The 24,446-nt window shown below is 38.6% G+C and overlaps 1 protein-coding gene across 4 annotated transcripts in view; it reads right to left on the bottom strand.

Annotated features, from left to right (window-relative positions):
- The window catches only part of LOC120422037 (1-phosphatidylinositol 4,5-bisphosphate phosphodiesterase classes I and II), a 213,518-nt gene that overhangs the window by 132,263 nt on the left and 56,809 nt on the right, over positions 1-24,446 (bottom strand). The window lies entirely within an intron of this gene.

The raw sequence follows: 24,446 nt of genomic DNA on the forward strand, positions 1-24,446 counted from the left end.
TAAACCACTGTCAAAATTAACAACAATAACAACATCAACAACATTAATTGAGAGTATGGTGAACAATTGTCCTTCACTTCCGAATTTAGGTTCAATTTTACTGATAAGGGTGATCCACTTTAACGATCCCCAGGAATTTTCTTGTCTCTATTTCAAGTTTCTGCTTAAACCTAGAAGCACTGACGAACTGACGTGCCACGAGCAAACCCATTTTGACCGCATTTGTTTTCTTCTTGTTTGGCGTTTTTGCTTCTAGCGAACAATCTGTCAACCGATTTTTCTCTCTTCCCTCTCTTCGCTAGCTCTCTCCTTTCGCTTCGCGCCAATGTTTACATGCAATGTATTGTTGAAGTCAGCATAAACTGGCACGCGCTTTCAGGGAATCGAATAGAGCACTTCAAAATCGTTCTGAGCGCAGATTTTATTGAAACGACGCAGATTACAAATTGAAGCATGGGGCATTATCTAAAAAAGATGTGGGAGAGAGAATTAGTTCAGCGAACCTGAAGGTAGATAGAGTTGTTGTTCGCTGTGGAATTTGCGGTCAGAATTTTCTGAAAAATATGTATGGGGTGACATGTCAGTTCATCAGTGCTAGAAGTCCAAAGGCTTGAATGGAGAAAGCACCCAAGCCTCTTTCAACTCAAACGAACCCCAGGGATCAAACTGACGACCTTTGGATTGTGAGGATTGGGTTGGTGTGTTGTTTGTATTTATAGCAGGGAGAAGGCTCCCACACCTGGAACGACTTAACGGCCTGACAACAACCAAGGCTGGAAAAGACGTTTTACTTCCTCATCCGATGGAAGGTTGGAGCAGATTGGAATCGAACTCATGATCATCCGCTTACAAAGCGGACAGCGTAACCATTCGGCAAAAAAATAAAGTAACAAAATTTGATCAAAAAGGTTTTTTGACAGAATTTACCGTCATTTTTTGGTTTCAACAACTTTTATTTTTGAATAATTTTCCGTAGTCTGCATTCCAAATGGAATTTTTAGTTCGATCGAAAGTTAGAAATGGCCTGTAATTTTTAATAATCTCAATTAAAGGTAGGTTTAGTTGTCTTGTTACATTATACTGGAGGCGCACGGTGGCTTATGTTCATTTGATGCACCATGATACAACATTTTTCTGTATATTCGGTAATCTTATTTGTTTCCATAAATTCAAGTATTATAAACTACTCACAACTTTTCCTCTTGAACTGTATGAGTTGATCGTTATGTATTTTGCTTACCTGAAATACAAAAAAAAAGAAAAGAAAAAATGCGTTATTTTTAATTTATATTCAAGAAACACTAAACTGATGGATATTGAAACTTCCATCAAAGAAGTAATTTCCTAAATCCCAAGCACAAAACCAAAGCCCGTCCACACCGTAATGAAAATTATGCATACAAATCTCTCTCACTTCCTGACCTCCAGCACGCGCCTCCGCCATACAACAAAGCAAATTGTTTACATTATAGAAATTTTTCACATTTCCACACCCCTCAACAAACGGCACTGTCAGCTGATTCGGTCGGATGTTTTGCGCCACGTGTGTAGCACGTGCTCCCCCCGCTTGGAGAGCGCCAGCCAGCAACGAAAAAAAAAACCAATCTCCTCCTCCTCCTCCCACAAAGTGCTAAATGATGCCTTGGTCGGCTGTCCCCGGGGGAGGGGGAAATTCAGAGGAAAAAAAAAAGATGAGCAGATTGGTCGTCGCTCATGTTTTTGATTTACGACTGTAACAGGTGGTCCGGCGGTTGATGATGGATTAAAAATAGAAAACACATTTCATAGAAGGGATGAAGAGGGGGAGGGGATGGGGGAGGAAAAGCATGAAGAACAAGAATTGAACAAATTGCACAACTTTTTCCTCAGGAGAAATGAAAGAATAAGTCAAAGTCGTCGGTCTCGTTCCGGGGTTTTTTTAATGGATGAAACATACGTCACGTACGGCCATAAATTCTGCTGTGTGTATCGCGACGTTCACGGAAAACCTCAGAACAAGAATTATGCTTTCATATTTTGTTGAAAAATTGGCATCCATCTGCTCGCTTCAGAATCTCCCCAGCTCAGCAGAAAGCTTTCGAAGCAACGTGAGGGTCCGGAAAACCAACGCAAATGACAGTTTTATATCCACGAAACGCCAGCCAGAGTGGTGCTTGCTGGTGGTGAAGCTTTTCATATTCAATTTGAATCTCATTAGCATAAATTAAATCTCGGTTCTCGGAATAATCTCTATCTCTCTCCTCCGTTGCTTCATTTTGCATACCGGTGCACTTTCTGCGCCGACATTACGGGGTTCACTTGAAACTTCCCTGATTTTCTCTGAAAATTCCAATAATATTTGAAATTATTGAAACAAGCAATAATTGAAATATTTCCGATATTTTTGTTTTTCGACTGAATCAAGCATTTTTTTTAATTTAGTCCTTTTTTTAGAGACACATTAACAAAATTAGATGTATTTTAATATTTTCGCAGAGATTGCTATACTGTAAAATGTCACGCGTGCATGTGTGCAGACGTTCTGGAAAAGTGCATGCCAATTTGGACCACGTTCGTTAAGCAAATCTCACCAGCTTTGAACCATCCCAACGATTCAGAGGTGAGCACATTCGAGATCGTACCGTCAAAACGTCTTTGTTACAGCGCAGCTCTATGCATACATATTCGTGCAAATTTTCCTCCCTTGTTGAGGTTTGCACAGATAAGAATCCCATTTTCAATGCAGCACCGCTTTTCAAAACGAAGGTATATGCAAATCTCACAGCTAATATTTGCCATTTCCTTCGAATGAGAATCTCACTTTTCCCGACCCATTCTCACGAAATACAATTTCCGCTATTAAAAGTCCCTGTTTAAAACTAAAATATTGCGATACTTAGTACGAGTACCAAAACAAACGTTTTCCTTACAAAAAAGTTTCCTTCAATAAACAGAGCCACGCTTGATGAAAAACATCAAAAGACACCAGATACGCCAAACGAGTTGCTTGGAAAATTAACACGGCGATGATAAAAATTTCCCAGAAAACCCCCTCCCCCTCAACACCCACATTATTCGCGGCACTAATGGGAATCTAAATACCGCAGAATAGCCGGGGCGCGCGCGTTCCATTTGTTGGAGAATATCGATTTACAAACAAATATAATAACGTTACGAGCGGCTCGGCTCGGCTTTACTGCAGAAACCTCTCTTTTTAACGGTGCGAGATGGCGTGGCGGAAGACCACGCTTGCACGTTTCATCTCGCCCACGCAATCTGCAGTGCTGCTGCCACTCCCGGTACTAGTACACTAGATGGACGGGTAGCACTGTGAAAAGTACTGGTGAATTTAAAATTTGGAATGCTTGGAAGTCATATTTATTGATTCACAATTTTCGAAAAGGACAAGTACATTTAAGAACTTAAAACCTCAAACACCGTGTGACTCCACTGGAATCACATCATATTTCAAAATGCTTGAGGCGCACGCACGAATTAAGTCACGACCTGCCTTAAAAGTTTCATGAAACATGAATGTAGTTGAAAATAATCAAAGTGAGATTATTTTTGAATTAAAAAAACACATTGATTGGGCTTTTTGGATAATGATGACTATTTTTTTCTAAACAAATTTCCAATATAATCAAAAAGTCACTTAAAACGACATCAAACCGAAAACTTTTTGTCGTGCTTGTGGTAGTTAAGAAAAAAATATGACAGCTGTCCCAATTTATCCCTTGTTTCAGATTTACCCCAGATTACAGTATGTAACTTTCTAATATTATGTTAAAAAACAAATAAATTAAAACTATTACAAAATATATAAGGCTTTAAAAACCTCGTCATTGTTTTTTACTGTATATTTTATTTTAATTTTCCGAGCTTTTTATTTAAATTAGCCGAAATATTTGACCACTGTGGTCCAGATCGCAAAATTAAGAAGAAAATGGATTTCCGAAAAATGGTGACTAAATGAAAACGGGAAACTTTTGGACTGGTTGAAAATTAGGGTGGTTCACGATTAGGGTGATTTTGAAAATCTAACTTTGCAGGAATATGTTGTTGTTTTCTACAAAGTAGTTGGGCTTACCCAATTCAAGCAACTTTGTCGAAGACTTCACAAATTTTATCTCGTAATCTACGCCTTCTAAGACCAAATTTATAGAAAGCATCTGAGCAAACCTACAGTTTTTTGAACGTGGCAATTCAGGGTTAAGTTTTAGAGAAAAGTAACATTCAGGGCACTCTTAGAACTAGGGTTGAGGGTCAAAAGTTACAGCCATTTATGGTCAAAAAATGCAAATTTAAAACATAAATATCTCGAAAAAGCGTAAGCCAAATTTTAACCCTGAATTGCCATGTTAACAGAACTGATTTTTGAAGGTTTGCTCAGATGCTTTTTATAAGTTTGATCGTAGAAGACGTAAATTACAAGATAAAATTTTAGTGTCCTGGACAAAGTTGCTTGAATTGGCGAGCCCAAAAACTTTCTAGAAGACGAAAAAATCCTCAAAAATATTTCTTAAAAATTAGATTTTCAAAACCACCCGTGACCCACCCTAATTTTCAACCAAACCAGAAGTTGCCCCCTTCATTTGCAACAACTCTTCTGAAGACATCAAAGCTCCAAAACTTAACAATTTTCGGAAAATCCATTTTTCACTTAAGAGCGAGTCCACAAACAGGGCATACCCCTTTGTATGGGACGTCGTTTGGACCTCACCAATCTGCCTGAAATTTTCAGGGGTTGTTTGTACATATAAAACTAGCATCTATCCAAAATATGAGCACTCGAAGTCAACGGGAAGTTGGGCAAATCGGGACACAAAGTTTGAAGGTTCAAAAACGTCAAAAATCTTAAAAATGCTATAACTTAAGCAAAATTCAACTTATTTTCAAAATTCAAAATGCATCTGAAATTGCTTCAAAAATGCAACAAAATGCAGGATAGAGCACCCCAATTGGTTAAATCTAAAGGGAGTTATTGGCATTTTAGTGGAAAAATAGCATAATTTTCAAACTCAAATAAAAACGTGTTCCGGTTCGACCTGCAGCCAAGGGGCTGGAAACTCTAATATTACTTAGGAATACTGAGTATACTAACGATATTCCAGTATACTTGTTAGTATACTAACCGAAAAGCAATAAACTGTTAGTGTATTAAAGATACTCTCAGTATATTGGTAAGTATACTGGCGATATGTAAAGGAAATAATAAGTATACTAACATATATTTTGATATACTGGTGAACATAATAAATATAGCTCTAAGAGTTTCCAACCCCTTGCCTGCAGCTTGTAGGGGACATCTAGGACTACCATCTGAGACTAAGACCACTTTGGGTAAGGCAGTTTAACATATTAAATAGACACTTTTACTTTTAGTAAATTTTTTGGTTGTAATTTTTTGCTCGGGGGACCCCTTAAATCTCATTTTCTGGTGATAATTTTATCATATTCGTGTTCCTGAGACAATATCACTACAGAAACATGCATGAAAATGTTTATTTTGATCCATTTTAACCCTTTAAAAAATAAAAATTAAAAAAAATTAAAAAGCTGCTTTTTCTGGTGTCATCTAGCATCCTTGGAAACGAGCTTGATTTTCAATAAATGTGAATCGAAGATTTTTTTAACTTTTATTTTTTAAAGGGTTTAAATGGATCAAAATTAACATTTTCATGTATGTTTCTGTGTGTGTGTGTGTGTGTGTGTGTGTGTGTGTGTGTGTGTGTGTGTGTGTGTGTGTGTGTGTGTGTGTGTGTGTGTGTGTGTGTGTGTGTGTGTGTGTGTGTGTGTGTGTGTGTGTGTGTGTGTGTGTGTGTGTGTGTGTGTGTGTGTGTGTGTGTGTGTGTGTGTGTGTGTGTGTGTGTGTGTGTGTGTGTGTGTGTGTGTGTGTGTGTGTGTGTGTGTGTGTGTGTGTGTGTGTGTGTGTGTGTGTGTGTGTGTGTGTGTGTGTGTGTGTGGGTGTGTGTGTGTGTGTGTGTGTGTGTGTGTGTGTGTGTGTGTGTGTGTGTGTGTGTGTGTGTGTGTGTGTGTGTGTGTGTGTGTGTGTGTGTGTGTGTGTGTGTGTGTGTGTGTGTGAGTGTGTGTGTGTGTGTGTGAGTGTGTGTGTGTGTGTGTGTGTGTGTGTGTGTGTGTGTGTGTGTGTGTGTGTGTGTGTGTTTTTTTTTTTTTTTTTTTTTTTTTTTTTTTTTTTTTTTTTTTTTTTTTTTTTTTTTTTTTTTTTTTTTTTTTTTTTTTTTTTTTTTTTTTTTTTTTTTTTTTTTTTTTTACAAGGTCGGAATCTGCTACCAGACACCTGAGAATTCATTCCTCAGGTAGTGTGGGGTTGGGAAAACAAAAAAAGAGTTTTCCCGACCCACTAAACCAGTCCTTGAACGCCGTGCCCTTGTCCCCCCGGGACCACCTTTCGGTATAACTTCGGGGGGAGGCGTTGCATTTTCTGCACTAGTCTACTTACAGGATCCATGCCGGGTGCTAGAACCATTTCCTGTCCTACATACATATGAGTCCATGCGAGGGTTTAACCGCGCCCAAGAATCGCGTTGCTTTTGATCGGCTAGTCATATGCAGCCCTCTCCTTGGACCATCGAGACGTGTACCGATTTGGTAGAGCCAACCGTCATAACGTGCTCTCCTTCACAGCCACACTCGTGGGTTCTCGACTCCTGTGACCATCGAGACGTGTACCGATTTGGTAGAGCCGACCATCATAACGTGCTCTCCTTCACAGCCACACTCGTGGGTTTTCGACTAGGCTCCTAGTCGTTCCTCCTCTGATCGTCTCTCCATTTCCGCTGGAGAGCCGAAGTGATCTGCGTCACCGCTCCGACGACCGCATTCCACTTGGCGATGTCGCTGCACATTCTTCGCACCACATTATCCGGGCTGGTGTCCGCTCCGATAATGGCCAGCATTTCGCTTCGCGCTGCCTCGAAGCGAGGGCAGGCGAACACCACGTGCTCCGGTGTTTCCTCGCAATCGACGCAGTCCGGACAGAGAGGAGACTCTGCATGTCCAAACCTGTGCAGGTACTTCCTGAAGCAGCCATGGCCCGACAGGAACTGTGTGAGGTGGAAGGTGACCTCTCCATGCCTTCTGCTCACCCACGTGGATACGGACGGGATAAGCCGATGCGTCCATCTGCCTTTCTCCGTGGTGTCCCACTCACGTTGCCACCTTGCCAGCGATTCGGCTCTCGCAGCTTCCCGGATACCTCTCGTGCCTCTCCGGGTGTAGCGCACGGTGTCCTCCTCCAGTGTGATGCCGATGGGGATCATTCCGGCTATGACGCCAACTGCTTCCGACGAAATGGTCCTGTACGCGCTTGCAACCCGCATGGCCATCAGTCTCTGCGTTCTGTCGAGCAGCGCTCGATTTCGCTTCGTCCCCAGCGCCGTCCACCATACCGGTCCGCCGTACCTAAGTATGGACGTCGCGACACTTGCCAAGAGGCGGCGCCTACTGCTCCTGGGTCCAGCGTTGTTCGGCATCATCCTCGACAGTGCCATGATCGCCTTAGCCGCCTTCTCGCAGGCGTAATCGACGTGGCTGTTGAAGTTCAGCCGGTCATCCACCATCACCCCGAGGTACTTGAGCGCTCTCTTCGAGTGCACGACGTGTTCTCCAACGTGAATTTGGGCCTGCTGCACCTTCTTGTGGTTACTAACCAGCACCATCTCCGTCTTGTGGTGAGCGATCCGCAGCTTCACCTCGAGCATCCAGTTCTCGATCATTGCGATTGCCTCCATTTCGACCTCCTCGACATTTTCGCCGGTTACCGTCAGCACTATGTCGTCTGCAAAGCCCACAATCTCTACGCCGTTGGGTAGTCCCAGTGTCAACACTCCGTCATACATTCCATTCCACAGTGCTGAACCCAGAATGGATCCCTGTAGAACTCCCGCGGTAACAACAACGGTTTTTTGTCCATCGGCAGTGTCGTAGACCAGCACGCGGTTCTCGATGTAGCTCTTCAAGATCCTGCACAAATAGTCAGGCACCTTCATTTTGTGCAGCGCTGCTGCTATGGCCGCCCAGCTCGCACTGTTGAACGCGTTCTTGACGTCAATCGTGACTATTGCGCAGCAACGGTTCCCCCTGCGTTTTTTCCTCCGCGCTTCGTCGGCTTTCTCGACCACTTTCCGGATGGCGTCCACCGTGGATCTCCCTTTACGGAAGCCGAACTGCCTCGCTGCTAAGCCATGCTCGCTCTCCGTGTACTTGGTCAGCCGGTTAAGGATGATCCGTTCCAGAAGCTTTCCGAGGGTGTCCAGCAAACATATAGGCCTATACGATGATGGGTCCCCCGGTGGTTTGCCTGGCTTCGGCAGCAACACGAGCTTTTGAATCTTCCACGGGTCGGGGAAGTGTCCTTCGTCCAGGCATTCCTGCAGGACTGTTCGAAACCTGTCCGGGAATGCTAGAACCGCCGATTTCAGGGCGAAATTCGGGATTCCATCCGGACCGGGAGCTTTCTTCACCTTCAATCTCTTCGCTACTGCCACAAGTTCCTCGTTGGTGATCAGATGACCTTCGGCGTTGCTACCCCCTTCGTCGTTGTACGGTGTAGGAGGCCATGTCGTTGGGTCATGTCTTGGGAAGAGCCCTTCCACAATGACCTTCAGCTTGTCGGGACACGTTTCAGCCACCATCGATGGGCCTCTGATCTTCGCCATCGCTACACGATATGCGCTCCCCCAAGGGTTTGCATCAGCGTCTTGGCATAACTCCTTGAAGCAGTTTGTCTTGCTGCATTTGATCGCTTTCTTGAGCGCGGCCTTTGCAGACCGGTACTCCTCTCTGCACTCCTCTCTAGTTGCTTCGGATCTTGCTCTCTGGACTCGTCTTCTGGCGCTGAGGCAACTTGCCCGAAGGGTACCGAGTTCTTCATTCCACCAGTAGGCTGGACGACGACAGTTCCTTGGCTCCAGTCTCCGCGGCATGGTTGTGTCGCATGCTGTCACCAGTTGTGCTGTTAGCACGTCGGCACTCAAGTCTTGGGGACCATCACACCAATGGAGCGCTTCCACGAAGAGACCCTCGTCGAAGTACTGCAGCTTCCATTTCCTTCCGTAGGACCGGCTGCTCCTATCTGGTACAGGGGCTCGTCTCCCGATGCTGTACCGGATCGCTTGGTGATCGCTATGGGTATAGTCCTCACTCACCCTCCAGTTCATGTCGGCCGCCAGTCGCGGGCTACAGAACGTAACGTCGATAATGGACTCACGACCGTCTTTGCGGAAGGTACTGCTGGTTCCGCGATTCGCCAGCCTAACGTCTAGCTTTGCCAGAGCTTCCATTAGGCTGTGTGTGTGTGTGTGTGTGTGTGTGTGTGTGTGTGTGTGTGGTCCAATCCAATACCCGCTAACCGGTAGCGAAATTATGGGAAAGTATAATTTGTATCAGACTGTGTACATGTCGAATGCTGATACAGCTTATCTCAGTCCCGGGTATTAGGTGGTGATAGCCCTCGCGCTGCTTCCAACGACCCATTTCAGAATGACAGAGCTCCTTGCGGTCCAATTCCGAGGTCGCTGGGCATTGTTTGGCCCCGCCTAAACATAGAAGCAAGCATCTGAAGGAAACTCGATCTATATTTAGACTTCCAATCCCCTCAGGCAAATCAGGGATCAGCGCGTATTTAATAATATGAGAAGAAGAGATAACATGTTTCAACACTACGGATCAATTCACTGCTAGAGTGTAAACCTTCTGATGGCCGACTGCTTAGCGTCCCAGACCACCACCAATCCTAAGGTGTGAGTTCGAATCCCAACTGATTCATTTTAGTTTTTATTCATATTCAAATTCCTGATTCCAAATTTCAAAGGCACCGACCGGGATTTGATCCCTGAACCTTCTGCTTGGGAGACAGAAGCCGTAACCATTAGGCCACGGAGCCGGTTGAAAGGGACGTGGTTCTCTGTATGACTTTTTGCGAGATGAGAGCAGAGGACAACAATCACCTCAACGTTTCCACTTTACCCGGGCTAACGACCGGCAGTTCCAGTTCACGATGATTTCCCTTCATATGTTAAAAACCACTTATGATTTTGGCACATATTCCGTTTGTCAGCGTTTCCTGTCATTACTAGCGGGAAAAATCTACGTGGAATCAGCTGTGCAGACCTCATGTGTGACAGGAATGCAGGTTGAGCGACTCCCACGGGCAACATTTTCATGCATGTTTCTGTAGTGATATTGTCTCAGGAACACGAATATGATAAAATTATCACCAGAAAATGAGATTTAAGGGGTCCCCCGAGCAAAAATTTACAACCAAAAAATTTACTAAAAGTAAAAGTGTCTATTTAATATGTTAAACTGCCTTACCCAAAGCGGTCTTAGTCTCAGATGGTAGTCCTAGATGTCCCCTACAAGCTGCAGGTCGAACCGAGTTGATATCTGGATGGAACACTTTTTTATTTGAGTTTGAAAATTATGCTATTTTTCCACTAAAATGCCAATAACTCCCTTTAGATTTAACCAATTGGGGTGCTCTATCCTGCATTTTGTTGCATTTTTGAGCCCTTTCAGATGCATTTTGAATTTTGAAAATAAATTGAATTTTGTCTAAGTTATAGCATTTTTAAGATTTTTGGCGTTTTTGAACCTTTAAACTTTGTGTCCCGATTTGCCCCACTTCCCTTTGACCTAGAGTGCTCATATTTTGGACAGATGCTAGTTTTATATGTACAAACAACCCCTGAAAATTTCAGGCAGCTTGATGAGGTCGATGCGAGATGGGTATGCTTTGCTCGTGGACTCGCTCTTAATTTTTCGATTTGGACCACTGTGAACAAGCAGGTGGCCAAACATCCAAATCTTTGTTTTTAGTGATAAATGCATAATTTTCAACACGTAGATGGGTCAGGAGCATTTTGTTTTGTTCCAGATGTTTTAGCCTCCGCCCTATAGCCCACCCCCTTTTACCTATTTGGTATGGTTATTATAGTTTTTATCTTGATATAGGTTTGAATATCAATACCGGTAGGTAGATTCATGATTTCTCTTCCTTGCAGCCTTTTGCAAACTAATGATTGCAAAACAACTGAAATAGTGTAAAATGCATTTTAAAACACTTCATTTAAATGTTGCGAATGTGGCTTGTGATTTGATTTTTTTTCTATTTTAAACAATTCACTGACTATTACTCTTGATTCACATGATTTCTAATTTATTTAAAACTTACAATTATACTTTTTAGAAAATATTTTTTTTAACATTGAGCAATTCCAGCTCAAATCAGATTTTTTTCTGGTACTTTTGTACCCGACCCTCTCCGATATCAATGAAACTTTTTAGACATGTTATCCTAGGCCTATATAAGCCATTTTGTGTATATGGAGCCAATTGTACTCGAAAATGACATTTCAGAGGGGCGTGAGTAATTTAAATATTATTTTTTGTTTTTGTAGTTTAAAAATTTCTGTAACTCAGAGCCGTTGGATCATACCAAAAAGTTGTCAAAGACAAACTTGTAGGAAATTAGAAAAGCTTTCTGAAAAAAAAAATCACTGAAAGAAAAATACACGCCAAATCCATGAGATTTTTCAATTTTTAAGTTTGAAGGTAATGTCACCTTTTTTTTCCGTTCAAAATTTTTGAGGAAATAGCCTAAAATGTTACAAAAAGACTCACGAAAATACAGGAAGGGCTTTCTGAAAAAAAAAATACACTGAAAGAAAAATACACGCCAAATACATGAGATTTTTCAATTTTTAAGTTTGAAGGTAATGTCACGTTTTTTCCGTTCAAAATTTTTGAGGGAATAGCCTAAAATGTTACAAAAAGGCTCACGAAAAATACAGGATTTTAAGTCTCTCCTAAAAAACACAAAAATTATTTACTAAAACTGTTTTTTAAGAGGTCTAAACGTATTTTTTATTACAAACCGATAGTGGGAATCGATTCCCCAGACAATTTTACATAAATGTCTCCATGTTGACTATTATTCTTTGTCCATTTGATTTGGTTTTTGATGGTTTTTAACAATTGCTAAATGACAGATTTTTCAGTCTCGAAAATATTTTTACCGGAAAGCTCGTCCAATTTCCTAGAAGTTTGCCTTTTAACAGCTTTTTAATTTGTTTTTTTTTTAATTTACGTACGTATGCTTATTTACTATCCAGGTTTCTACCACACTGAAAAAATATACTATTCTCAGTCATGAGCAATGTGATTAAGGTCATATCTGTAAGCCCATACATCCAATTCAAATGCTGTAAAAAAATGTTTGCGGCTGACAAATATTGTGTTACGTAGTTACTAAAGTCCATAATTACATGTTTTATATTATCTTCAATATTCTAATACAGTTACAGCAAAACCCTTAAACAAGAGGAGACATTTTATTTCTACCAGTGTTTCCCAAATCTGCCGCCTTTCTCGTTACTTTGAGCTCGCCTATCCAACCTCCGAAAGAAACAACTCGTCCGCACGAAATTACTCTTCTGCTGTCTAAGATACGCTCGAAACTGTGCTGCTTAGCGCTCGGGCGTCGTTTACGTGTTGCCAAGTTGATCGGCGGCCGGGTCGTAAATTCACACTACAGAGTAAACTAGCCAACCGGCAGCGTCACATCGCGCTCAGTTCTGGGCACACTTGTAAATTAATTACCCTCCATTTCCGGCAGCCGGCCGGGAAGCGTAAAGTTGCACGACCGACAGCTCTTCTAGACTGCTTAATTTGTGGCACCGGAAAATGCGACCGCGGCGTTCCGTCAACAAAAAATCCTAAAGTACTTTTTCATGACAAATAAAATTGAAATTTTTAGCTATTTTACTCATTAAAAAATTAAATTAATAACACAAAAATACAAAATATTGAACAAAATAGCACAAATTAACGATAGTTCAGAGCAAGCTTCCAACAATTTCTTTAACTCCATCTCAAACGACCAGCCAGTCAGAGTGGTTAGCATCAAAGAGATTAATCTTCCGCAGAGCGATTGTTTACAGTCGGGAAGTGCACATTTGGACTGCCGGAGAGAAATGCAGTGCAGATTTTTATGGCCTTTCAACGAGTGCAGCTGAGCTTAGCTAGCAGCTCCGCTTTCCTCAGATGGATGAAGTCATTAAAGTAATGAATTTTCGTTAACGACACATTTCTGCTTCACCAAGCCCTGAAGTAATTGTACCAGTCAGCATGAACCGAGAGTGAGAGAGGTCATGCCGAGTTCTTCCGAAAACTGTTGCCACCATCAACACTGTAATGGGCACTCGTACTCGTTAGCCGTCCCAGAGTGTACAACCCTTTCCGGTCGTAAAAGCTGGGGCCAGGTGTGACCCAGAGCAGAGCTTTCCGCTGAAAGCACCATCAGCGTCATCATCACGAGAGAGGATGGAAATCACATTAACCCCTAAATCTCGACGCACGCACCGGACATAAGCTCGGACGGAAAAGCTTTTACGCACTACATCCCCCGAACCCAACACCCACCAATCCAGCTGGAACGTGCTCTAAGCCAAAGGTAATTGGCTTATCATCGACCATCAGCATCACCGGCCGCGGCCCCGAAAACCTCAACCAACGACAGCCGGCATGTGTGAAATATGTTTTAATATTTGATGTCCCCAGCCCGGGAGGAAGTCCTAGCGATGATGATGATGATGGTGGTGAAATACACCAAAATCCTCGAGTTTATCGAAAATGTATGAGAAACAATAAGTCGATTATGTGGGAAAGTCGACAGTTGCACGCGAACCGGGTGGGTTTGGGCAACGCCCGGGTCTTTTCAAGGGAAGGCAGTGCTCTTCAACTTGATCAACAACAATAACAAAATTTGAAAGAATGAATATCATAATCAAGAGATTCAAACTGTGCATAAAAGCATTGAATTCAAAATGCAAAATTTATTTAAAAAATAATGACAGTTATGCAGTAATTTTTGTATGGTCTCAGAAAGTTTAAATGATAATGGTCTAATTAAATTGCATAAAAGTTTAAAAACAAGCAAAAAATAGAAAAAGGCAAAAAGTTATTGGAGTTGGTAGAGTAAGCCAAATACTAAGAGAAACAAATATAAACTAAAAAAATAAGTGCAAATTGAAATATTTAAAAATGAAAAAAAAACAAGATCAAACAAGCCAAGTAAGTTTTTTGTAACTCATACAGGTGAAAAATATAAAAGCGGAAAAAATGGGAGTTAAAGAATGAGATTTAACTTTTTAAAGTGTTGTACAAATTTGTTGGGCAGACAAAAATAAATAAAAAAAAATCATGTATAAACAAAATAGGTTTGCATGTATTCTCAACGAGTTATCTAAAATTTGACGAGAAAGTTTTTTGAAATTATGACAATTTTTGATGAACAATCGTTATATTCCAACTTTACCATAATTTTTGATCAGTTCTGTATGATTCAAAATCCAATTTAACATTAAAAAATGCAGATGTTTTAATCATTACTGACTTTTCAAAATGGCGTAATATTGATTGTTTGGCCTTATTTAAATGTAAGTATTGGTTCAAAAAAAAAGTTTTCGAAAAGATCGGAAAATTTCACGAATGTTTCATGTTTTAACATTGAAAATCGGACCATTAGTTGCTGAGATATCAACAATAGAAAATGGGGGGTTGTTTGGGTGAGATTTATAAAACTTCAATTTTTCTGTTTCTTTTTTTAAGTCGCTGTATCTCAGCGACTAGAAGTCCAATCTTGATTGTCTCTTAAACAATGTTATAGCAAATTTTCTGAACTTTTCGGAAAAATAGTTCCAGAAATGGTCACTCATGGTCACAAAATCGAAAAACTGCAAATAATTCGCTAAAATGCCATTTATCAAAAAATCTGTTAAGTACTTTTCGATTGCAAACTCAATTTTACATCAAAAATTAGGTTCATTTTTTTGTGAGATTTCGATTTTTTTTTCCAAAATCACTCTTTTGAAAAAATATAACTCGGTGGCAAATTTTTTACCATACTCTATGGCTCAAAAGTTGTGGATTCTTGTCCCCTAATATGTTTCTCAAAATCTCAAAAATCATAAAATATATAAATTGAGTTTTTGTGAGAAAAAAAAAGTTAAAAGAAAAAATCGATCAGAAAATTTACTCAAAAGTTACAGCTGTTTCAATATTTACGTACCATTTTTGTGTGGACAGCTGCTAAAATTATATGGAGACTTGTATGGGTAAACCAATGACACAAAATCTTCTTTGGTCATAGGGAAGGCTCCCACAAAGTTTGAGCCAAATAAAAAAAATACAAAAAATAAAAATGGTCGAAATCAGCCGATTTCGTAGAGAATTGCTCAGCTCTAAAAATTGCTACAAAATGGCTTATATGGTCATCAATAAGGCTATCAACTGTACGGATTTTTTCCTTATCGTACGGATTTTCGACCCTCTTCGCGGATTTTTAACAGGCCGGATTTTGTGTACGGATTTTATCGTATAAAACGGATTTGTACGGAGTTTCGAACATTTTTCTTAAATTGAATTGATTTTTTGATTTTGCCAGTTATTTTACTAATTTGACATTTTTATCTAACTGTCAGTTCAATTAAAAAATGATAACTTGAATAGTTTGCCGGGATATCCGTAGTTTTAAGTTGATTGTCAATAATTAATTTATTTTTGTGAATATATTTAAATGTGCAGCGTGAATGGCGAAATGAAATTTGTAAGCTGTAAATACGAGACAGTTTTATATTTGTGAGTCCTAAATACTGAATTTATCTTAATATATCGTTGACAGTTTTTACTATACTATGGTGTCATATCGGCAAAGTGACCGGATTTTTGCTCACCAAGAGTTGGTAGCCTTAGTCATGAAGAAGGCCCGTAAAAACATTAAGAAAAATCAACTGAAAGTTAACAAGGACTTGAGCATGAGCATGAGCATGAGCATGGTTGACTGCCAATGAGCTGCTACTTCGTTATTGACAGATCAGCTGAAGTTAAACAATGAATCAAAAATGATCAGTGGGAGCCAACCATCCGTTCACTGTTTAACCCCTGAAGACCCCGACTTTATTACTCAATACCGGCGCCCTCCCAAGAAGCCTGCAGTTCAACAAAAGGGAGGAATGTTAGTCCGATAGTTGAAGTTGCAGACTCATCAAGCACATAGTTTTTCGCTATATACTTGTTGATACCGCTTGAGACCGTTGAATCCACAGCATCTCCTTCAAGCATCACGTGATTATTTTTTTTTGGGTTAGTAGGATAAGGTATTGGCTTTTCGATGCCTCCCGAGCTACGATGCTATGGGGAGGACTTTCATAACAAACCCGTCGGCGAGCCTTCCGAGCAACGATGCTATGGGAAGGTCTTTCTAATTAGCACACCAAAACACTCGCGCACAGGTATTTAAATACTGAATAAATGTAATTTTTCATCACGATTACCCAGACGACATTGATGATATAGGAAGGACTTTTTTACAGTCATTTACAGTAATAATTGAACTTGTTTTAATGCAACAATTCACACGACGTCGTGCCTCCCGATCAACGATGATGTAGGAAGGACTTGAGCAAGCCAATCAGGATGAAACACGAAATAAAATTCTTTTCTTTTCACACACAATGCCACATAATTGACCGCGCGTCACCACCCAACTAATTGAACTGATTTTCTTCTGCTTGTGGGCAAGCCAACCAGGATGAAACACGAAATAAAATTCTCTTCTTTTCACACACAATGCCACATAATTGACCGCGCGTCACCACCCAACAAATTGAACTGATTTTCTTCTGCTTGTGGGCAAGCCAACCAGGATGAAACACGAAATAAAATTCTTTTCTTTTCACACACAATGCCACATAATTGACCGCGCGTCACCACCCAACAAATTCATTTAAAACATGTACTGGGGTAGATCACACAAAGTCCATGCACTATTTCGGAAAAAAAAGTTTTTTCAATAATGTTTTGAAAAATAGTTCCAACTAAAAGTAAACAAGGACTTATGTTTAAACTCAAACTAATTTACAATAAATTTGAACACTTAAAACGATCATTAAGTAAAGGATTTCATATAACAAAACTGCTACAAATACTCATTAAAAATCCGGTAATTATTACGTCTGGGAATATAGACAGATTTTGAGTCAGAAAAAAATAGTAACATTTTCTTGCAAAATTTGTTAAATTTACATCATTTTCCACCCACCCAGAGGGCTGTTTCTGCTCATTTCTAGGCGTCCGAAGGTTATGTGTGGTGAGTCACCCAAAACCTCTTTTACGCAAATGGACCGACGTTTTACTTCCCCATCCGATAGAAGGCCAGGAGGATAAGGCAGCCGAAGTCGCTTACCACCGGGCCACGAAGCCCTCTATGTTTTCTATCGATTTGCTCATTTTGTTTAATTATCCATTTTATAGTTGACACAAAGGCAAGCCACCACTGCATCACTGTTCCATTCCTCACCACATTAAAGCCAACCACTGAAGCCACCGAAGAAAATTCGATTGCGATAGGCGCGCAGCCCTGCTTCACACCTTTCTTTGGAATTTTCCGGCACCGGCATCAATTCACCCCACCACAAGAGTGCGGAGTAGGATAAGAACATTGCTTAGCTTAAAAAGAAGGATTCCATCCTACCCACTTTTCAACTCCACGAGATGCGGAGAGAATAAAAAAAAGGCAACGCACATAAAAAGTACACCTAACGGTTATTTCGCGGCGGTGACTTCTTCGGAGAAAAAGTGGGCTCGTAGCAGCAGTTTTACGGGATTCTGCTATTTGCGCGGTCACATCACAGTTCTTGCTCCCTTGAGGTGGGGGAACTGTACAACGGGGTGAGTTTGATGATCCTAGAAATATCTCTAACGAGAAATTCGCATATCTTTTGACTTCTCATTGAAACGATCCAAATAAGCCTTGGAATCACCCAAAAGTTCAATTACACCCAAATTAACAGTTCCAACGACTGTGGAAATCACCTGAAGAAAATGGCAGCCCGGTGGAAAATGATGATGATGATGATGATGGCAACGAGGACGACTCTGTTTCTTTATTATTAAAGTCTTTCATTTTACCATTTGGTTTTTATTATCCTGGGGCAATGGGGATGGCCCCCGCGCACAGGAGTTTTTGACATGGCACGGCTGCGAGAGAGAGCTTTTCTTGTCGGTTTTGAGCCAGACCAGCCAGACCGGGAGATTTAAAAACGAAATGACAAGAACACGATGAGCCAACAACAACAAAAGCACCCCTGGTTATTGGTCCGCCCAAAGCAATTAATGTTAGAGCAGCAAATTTAAATTCTGAGAAAATTGGCTACCTGAAGGCTTTTTTTGTGTTCAAGAATGCTGGGTAAATGACTAAAAATTTAATTTTGTTTTCTCAGGAATTCGAATAAAATAATAAAAATTATTACATATTACTTTTATTTTTTGAGTAACTCTCTACAATTTCGCAAATCGACTTTTCTTTGTATTTTTATATTCGAATGATACTTTGTTCATGCATACTCTTTATCAAAAGAAGCCATTTTGAATCATTCGTTTTTTTATACAATGCTCCACACAAATTTGCTGGCAAATGGGTATGAGAATATTCTAAAATTCGTATTCTGTAAAAAAAACGTTACTCAACCCAAACAACCCAATGCCGAGACTTAGAAAACATCAATTTTCCTGTTTCTAAACCATGGCAATATCTCAGCAACTAAGGGTCGTATCAACAAAGTTCAAAAGAGCAAAATATAGAGAATTTTCTCTCTCACTTTTCAAAAATTAAAAAAAATGAATAACTGCGACTATTTTTAAAAAAGTAACCTAAAATTGGCTAGAACTTGAAAACGGTGCACTATATCAAAACTTCACTGCATGGGCTAAGGTACATGGCTAATACATGGGCAAACCGAAGGTATCAAAATTTTTTTTTTCAATTTCAATTCGGGTTTATTTGTGAATAATCAAGTTACAATAAATTCATTTAGGTACATAACAGGGTTTTGGAGTTCCTTTCAGCTGTGTGTTACATCGTAGTTCAATCGAAGGCATTATTACTTATAACTATTGAATAGACAAGAGTAAGAAAAAGTTTTCAAAAAACTTACAGAAAGAAGGTATCAAAAAAGTTTCAGCCGGATAAAAAAATACAAAAATTAAAATTAAAGAAAAATGGACCGATTTCGTAGAGAACTGCTTTCTTTTTTTTTAAATAAATATTTGTTTTAATCTAACCTAACATTTGAAATTGACAAAAAAGTGTTATTCTTGATTATCGTTTTAAAAGGATTTTGAGAAGGAGACAAACAGTAGAAATGACATGACACAATTGTGAATTATTCATATAAATGTTTAACATTTTTGCATTTTTTTTTTATATTTTGCGAATTTAATTTTTGGCAACGCATAACATTTTATTAGAAACTTTATTTTGAGATCGAATTCGAGGGTGACGAGCGGGAATTCCCGGGAAATTGACCATTTTTGGACCTCTCGATTCCCGGGAAATTCGGTCGAGACTCCCGGGAAATTTAAACTTATAAATATCGAAGCAAAATTATGTAAACTAATCAGAAAAAAAAAAACATTTAAAAAATTCAAAATTGTTTAGAACATTGAGTGTCCAATGTTTGATGTTCAAGTTCGAAGAAACCAATGTTTCTCTAATCTTCTTATTCAGAAAGTGTAAATTTTAACTTGTCGATAATTCCAATAACTATAATTTAGAGATGCCAAAAAAGGTGAACCAAAAAATTAACCTTAAAAATTATTTAGCAGTTACACCCCAAGTATGAAATCAAATGTTTTATTTTCAAATATTATTTTTTCGAATTATTTGTAAAAGGGAAAAGCTTTTTCAAGTTAAGTTCAATTTCCATATCTTCTCTTGAGCATAGCAATCCAATCTAGTTTTTTGTGAACATTTGGGTTTTCCTGATAACTGTAAATATTTTTTTCAGTGAATATTTAATGTTGAACTAAAAAATAAAAAAAAACAATTTAAATTGTTGTTTTGAGTCGTTGTTTATCATATTGAAAAATTCCCGATAGTGGGAAATTATATATAAGCTATATTAATTATTTTTTACAAAAATCTAATAACAAGTTTCACAATCACTCAGTGCGAATTAAGATTCGTAAATATTTTAAACTACAATTTTGAGTTTTAAAAAACTCAAGAAACGATTTTGTTTTTGCAAATTCAGAAAAAAAATAATAAAAAGTTTAATATAGTTCCTCAAAACAATGAGGCTGTTTAAATTAACGTTTCATAGAATTAGTATGAATTAACAGTAACTGAATTCATTTAAAAAAAACAAATTTATTACTATTCATTTAAAATTTTTGACACTGTTGACGTAGTAAAAAAACTCCCGAGTCCCGGGAATTCCCGAGAAATTGCCAAGTTCAACTCTCGATTCCCGGGAAATTGAAAATCTCGAGAATCGTCACCCTCTAGATCGAATCAAGTTCTATCGGATTTGAAACATACAATTATTTGGGAACGCTGACGCTGACTGATCAGGATTTAGGCATCCGCAAGTTTTTTTTATCTCAAAAGTTGTTTAAATAAATGTAAAATTCTAGAACAAAACAAACTAAGTTTTGTTCGTGTAAATTATTATACAATACATTTTAAAAAAGCACAAAGTTCAAGTTAAGTATTGAGAAACTAATGGTTAATACAGTATGTAAAAAAAGTATTTAAACCCCTTGGGCACTACGCACATTTTGTGATGAAACATGTAAAAAATTTAAAGTTTGACAGGAACCTAGTACTACGTTTTATTCAGAAACTCATGCCAAACATTTTGCTACAAAAAGCTCATGAAAAGATGATTTCTATAAAAAGTTATATAACAAATACTATTACGAAAATAAAAAAAGGTGCAAAAAAAGCTTGTACACCTTTCGAAAAATTAACATAAATAATGTTATTTGTTGACAAATCACCATAAATCCAGTCTCCCAACTTCAAATAGGCATCCTTGACTGATTAAAAAAATGATTTGGATTGAATATAAAGTTTAATAACTACTTAGTATAAAAGTTTATATAACTCTGGAAATTCTATATAAAACTTATCTAAACTCCACAATTCACAAGTCAACCTATGTGGCATCAGAAAGGACATAAAATTTCCGATCTTTTGATACCCATACATCCAGGTTTTCTATAAAACCCACGTTTTTAAATACCTAAGCAAAAACGTTGTTATGGTTTTGTTTGAGCAACCTGCCAAAAATGTATGGAATTTCGTAATTTTTGTTCTCGTGGATCAAACTTACTTTTTGCCCAGGTATTTAAAAACGTAGGTTTTAAAGAAAACCTAGATGTATGGGTATCAAAAGATCGGAAATTTTATGCCCTTTCCGATTCCTCATAGGTTGACTTGTGAATCGTGGACCGGTTCGGATGCCGGCGGATTTTCCTACGACGTAATTCCGGGTTGGTACGAAATTCCAACGAAAAATCTATTCTATCGATACAAAGACCCACAAAACGGTGTTATACCCACTTCAAAATGCTTATTTAGCAATTCTATGGTAATATATTGACATTTAGTTGAATTAAAAGTTTGCAAAATTAAGTTTAGATAAGTTTTATATAGAATTTCCAGAGTTATATAAACTTTTATACTAAGTAGTTAGTAAACTTTATATTCAATCCAAATTATTTTTTTAATCAGTCAAGGATGCCTATTTGGAGTTGAGAGACTGGATTTATGGTGATTTGTCAACAAATAACATTATTTATGTAAATTTTTCGAAAGGTGTACAAACTTTTTTTGCACCTTTTTTATTTTCGTAATAGTATTTGTTATATAACTTTTTATAGAAATCATCTTTTCATGAGCTTTTTGTAGCAAAATGTTTGGCATGAGTTTCTGAACAAAACGTAGTACTAGGTTCCTGTCAAACTTTACATTTTTTACATGTTTCATCACAAAATGTGCATAGTGCCCAAGGGGTGTAAATACTTTTTTTACATACTGTATGTGTTTATTGCTGAATTAGGCAAAAAAATCATGAAATTTATTTCATGTTTATGTTCTTGATTGTAAATTAAGCATTGAAATTTTCTTAATATTTATTTCAAGTTAATGAATTAAAAAATATGTATTGCTAAAAAAACATTATTTTTATTTCAAAACGCAAATTAAACTGTTTATTGAATTAGTAAATCTCACCATCAATTAAAATTATTAAATATTAAAAAATAATCAAAACTAGATCAGCAATTCCTGTTCATTTTGGACAAATAAAAAGATTGTAACAAACCCAGCAATAGTAAACATTTAACCAAAGAAGTCATGTGCCAAGGAAATGCCACTAGAATTTATTTAATTCCAATTAATATTCTATTTCCAAAGCTATTGCATATCAAGTAGCAGCCGTGGCTAAATGGTAACGATGTATGTTTTTTTGTTATATGATATCCATCTTGTTTCAAAAAGATAGTTTTGGACTAAATGAATTCTGACTGATACAGAGTCCGAGAATCGAACGAGAATGCAATTTGAATGCTAGTTGAATGCTCAGAACATTGCAACTCGTAGTCGCATTTGAAGTCGAATCTAGAATACTACGATAAAATAGCTTGGGCGAATTGAAAGCTTTCCCAGTATAAATAAGAACACATGAAGAATTCGAACAACAATGCAGACCATTTTACCTTGCAAAAAAAAAACAACCAAATCCTAGCGAAATTTACTTACGAATATCGTGGAAAATTTTCCTTGTCCTCTAAAAAAGATGAGCATCAACACACCTTCTATTTAACAATCTTTGTGGTTTAAAACGCAATTCTATCAAAATCATGTGTATGTATTGTATAAAGACAAAAATTCATGATTGCGATTTATTAGATTTTCATTAAAAAAATCTAATAGACTATTACAATCACGAAACACATGATAAATCAAGTTTTCTAATTCCAGCTAGAGCTCACTTTGAAGACACACACTGGTTTGTTCAAAAGTTATGACATAATGCTCACTTTTGCCATCAAAAGCAAGTAAAAATTTGTATGCATGTAAAAACTTCAGGCTCACCATCGTGTAATCCATCCAACTCTTCCCTCCCAGTTTGCACCGGTTCCGATACAAGCCGTGAAGCGCACACCGTTCCTCATTCAGGTGCAACGATGCGAAATTTGCTTGTTTTGCCACGGTTCCGTCGTCGTCGTCATCGTCGTCATCATCCATGGAACGGAAACAGCACCCAACGGTGCCGAGCACGTGGGCTAAAGTTCAACTTCTAGGAGGAACCATTTCGCTTTGCTTGCTGCAGCTGCTACCTAGGCGTTTCATCTACTCTTTCCTAGTTTTTTTTCTTCCTTACATGAAAAAGGCAGCTCACGGTGCGATGCGATGGTGGCGCACATAAAAAGAGCATTTTTATTTATAAATCTCACCTGTTTCCCTTCCGCTTTTCAAAACATTTACAATATCAGTGCACCCTTCCACCACCCCAAAGTGTTCATCATTCGTTTTGAGCAGAGGTCCCACTGCTGGTTCCAGGCAGCAGCAGCTGTTGCAGATTTTTAATCGTACACAGAAAAAATGTGACATAAGATTATAGTTGAAAATGTGAAAAATAATGACAAAAATGGTTAAATACTCAAAATCAGGATTACAATCTAATTTTAAAACTACACCTATACTTTTTTACAGTGCCCAAAAGATCTACTAGAAGCTCTGCTAGGAATGATGGCAACACTGCCGTGAGTGCAATGTTGCTCAGTTTACCGATTTTGCCCCATCATCCAAAGGAAGGGGTATAGGATTTGTTAGTCCCCGTCACTGTTTTTTTTCCTCCCACCTGACTATTATCACGGGCATGTCGACACCAAAAGTTCCCATGTTGGCGTACGACGACAACAAACTGTTGCCACGATGATGTTCCGTCCTCGTCGAGGGAATATCGCAACAGTTTGGCGCCGACACGATGGGGGAGTCTGCACAGGACAGAACTTAATCAATATGTGCAGATGTGCGCTCTGTTATGATTTAGACGGGGGAGCAAAACAAAAAAGCTATCCTTGGAGAGAGCTTTTGTTGGACCAACGAGGACACTTTATTGATTGTCGACTTTCTCGAGCTGCTCTTTTTTGTGACCTGATTGTGATTCCATATTTCCATTGAATTTGAGCTTGAAGATTTCGCAATTGCTGAGTTGTTCTTGAAATCATAAACACTTAAGAAAAGTAATGTGAATCCCATTAAAAGTATTTTTAATGTAAGTGAAAATAGGAAACGAAAATTGTTTCCTCAGTTCTTAAAGACATTCAAATGAAAGATTTGGAAATGTGATAGTCTCATTTTATTGTTCTTCATTATTTTTCAATGACCATCGCAATATGTATTATGATAAACTAGATAGATTTAGTGTAATTTCACCTGAAAATATGGAAATGTAATTTTTTTTACGTAAATAAGGCCGTTGCAAATATTTTTCAAGGTTTAAGTGCCCCCCTCTTCAAAATCGGTCCGAAAAATCAGGAGGCAAAAAATAGTTTTCCAAAAAACTTCAAAATTTCAATTGAAATAAAAG

This window comes from Culex pipiens, chromosome 2 (genome assembly GCF_016801865.2).
Source record: "Culex pipiens pallens isolate TS chromosome 2, TS_CPP_V2, whole genome shotgun sequence".
NCBI lineage: Eukaryota > Metazoa > Arthropoda > Insecta > Diptera > Culicidae > Culex > Culex pipiens.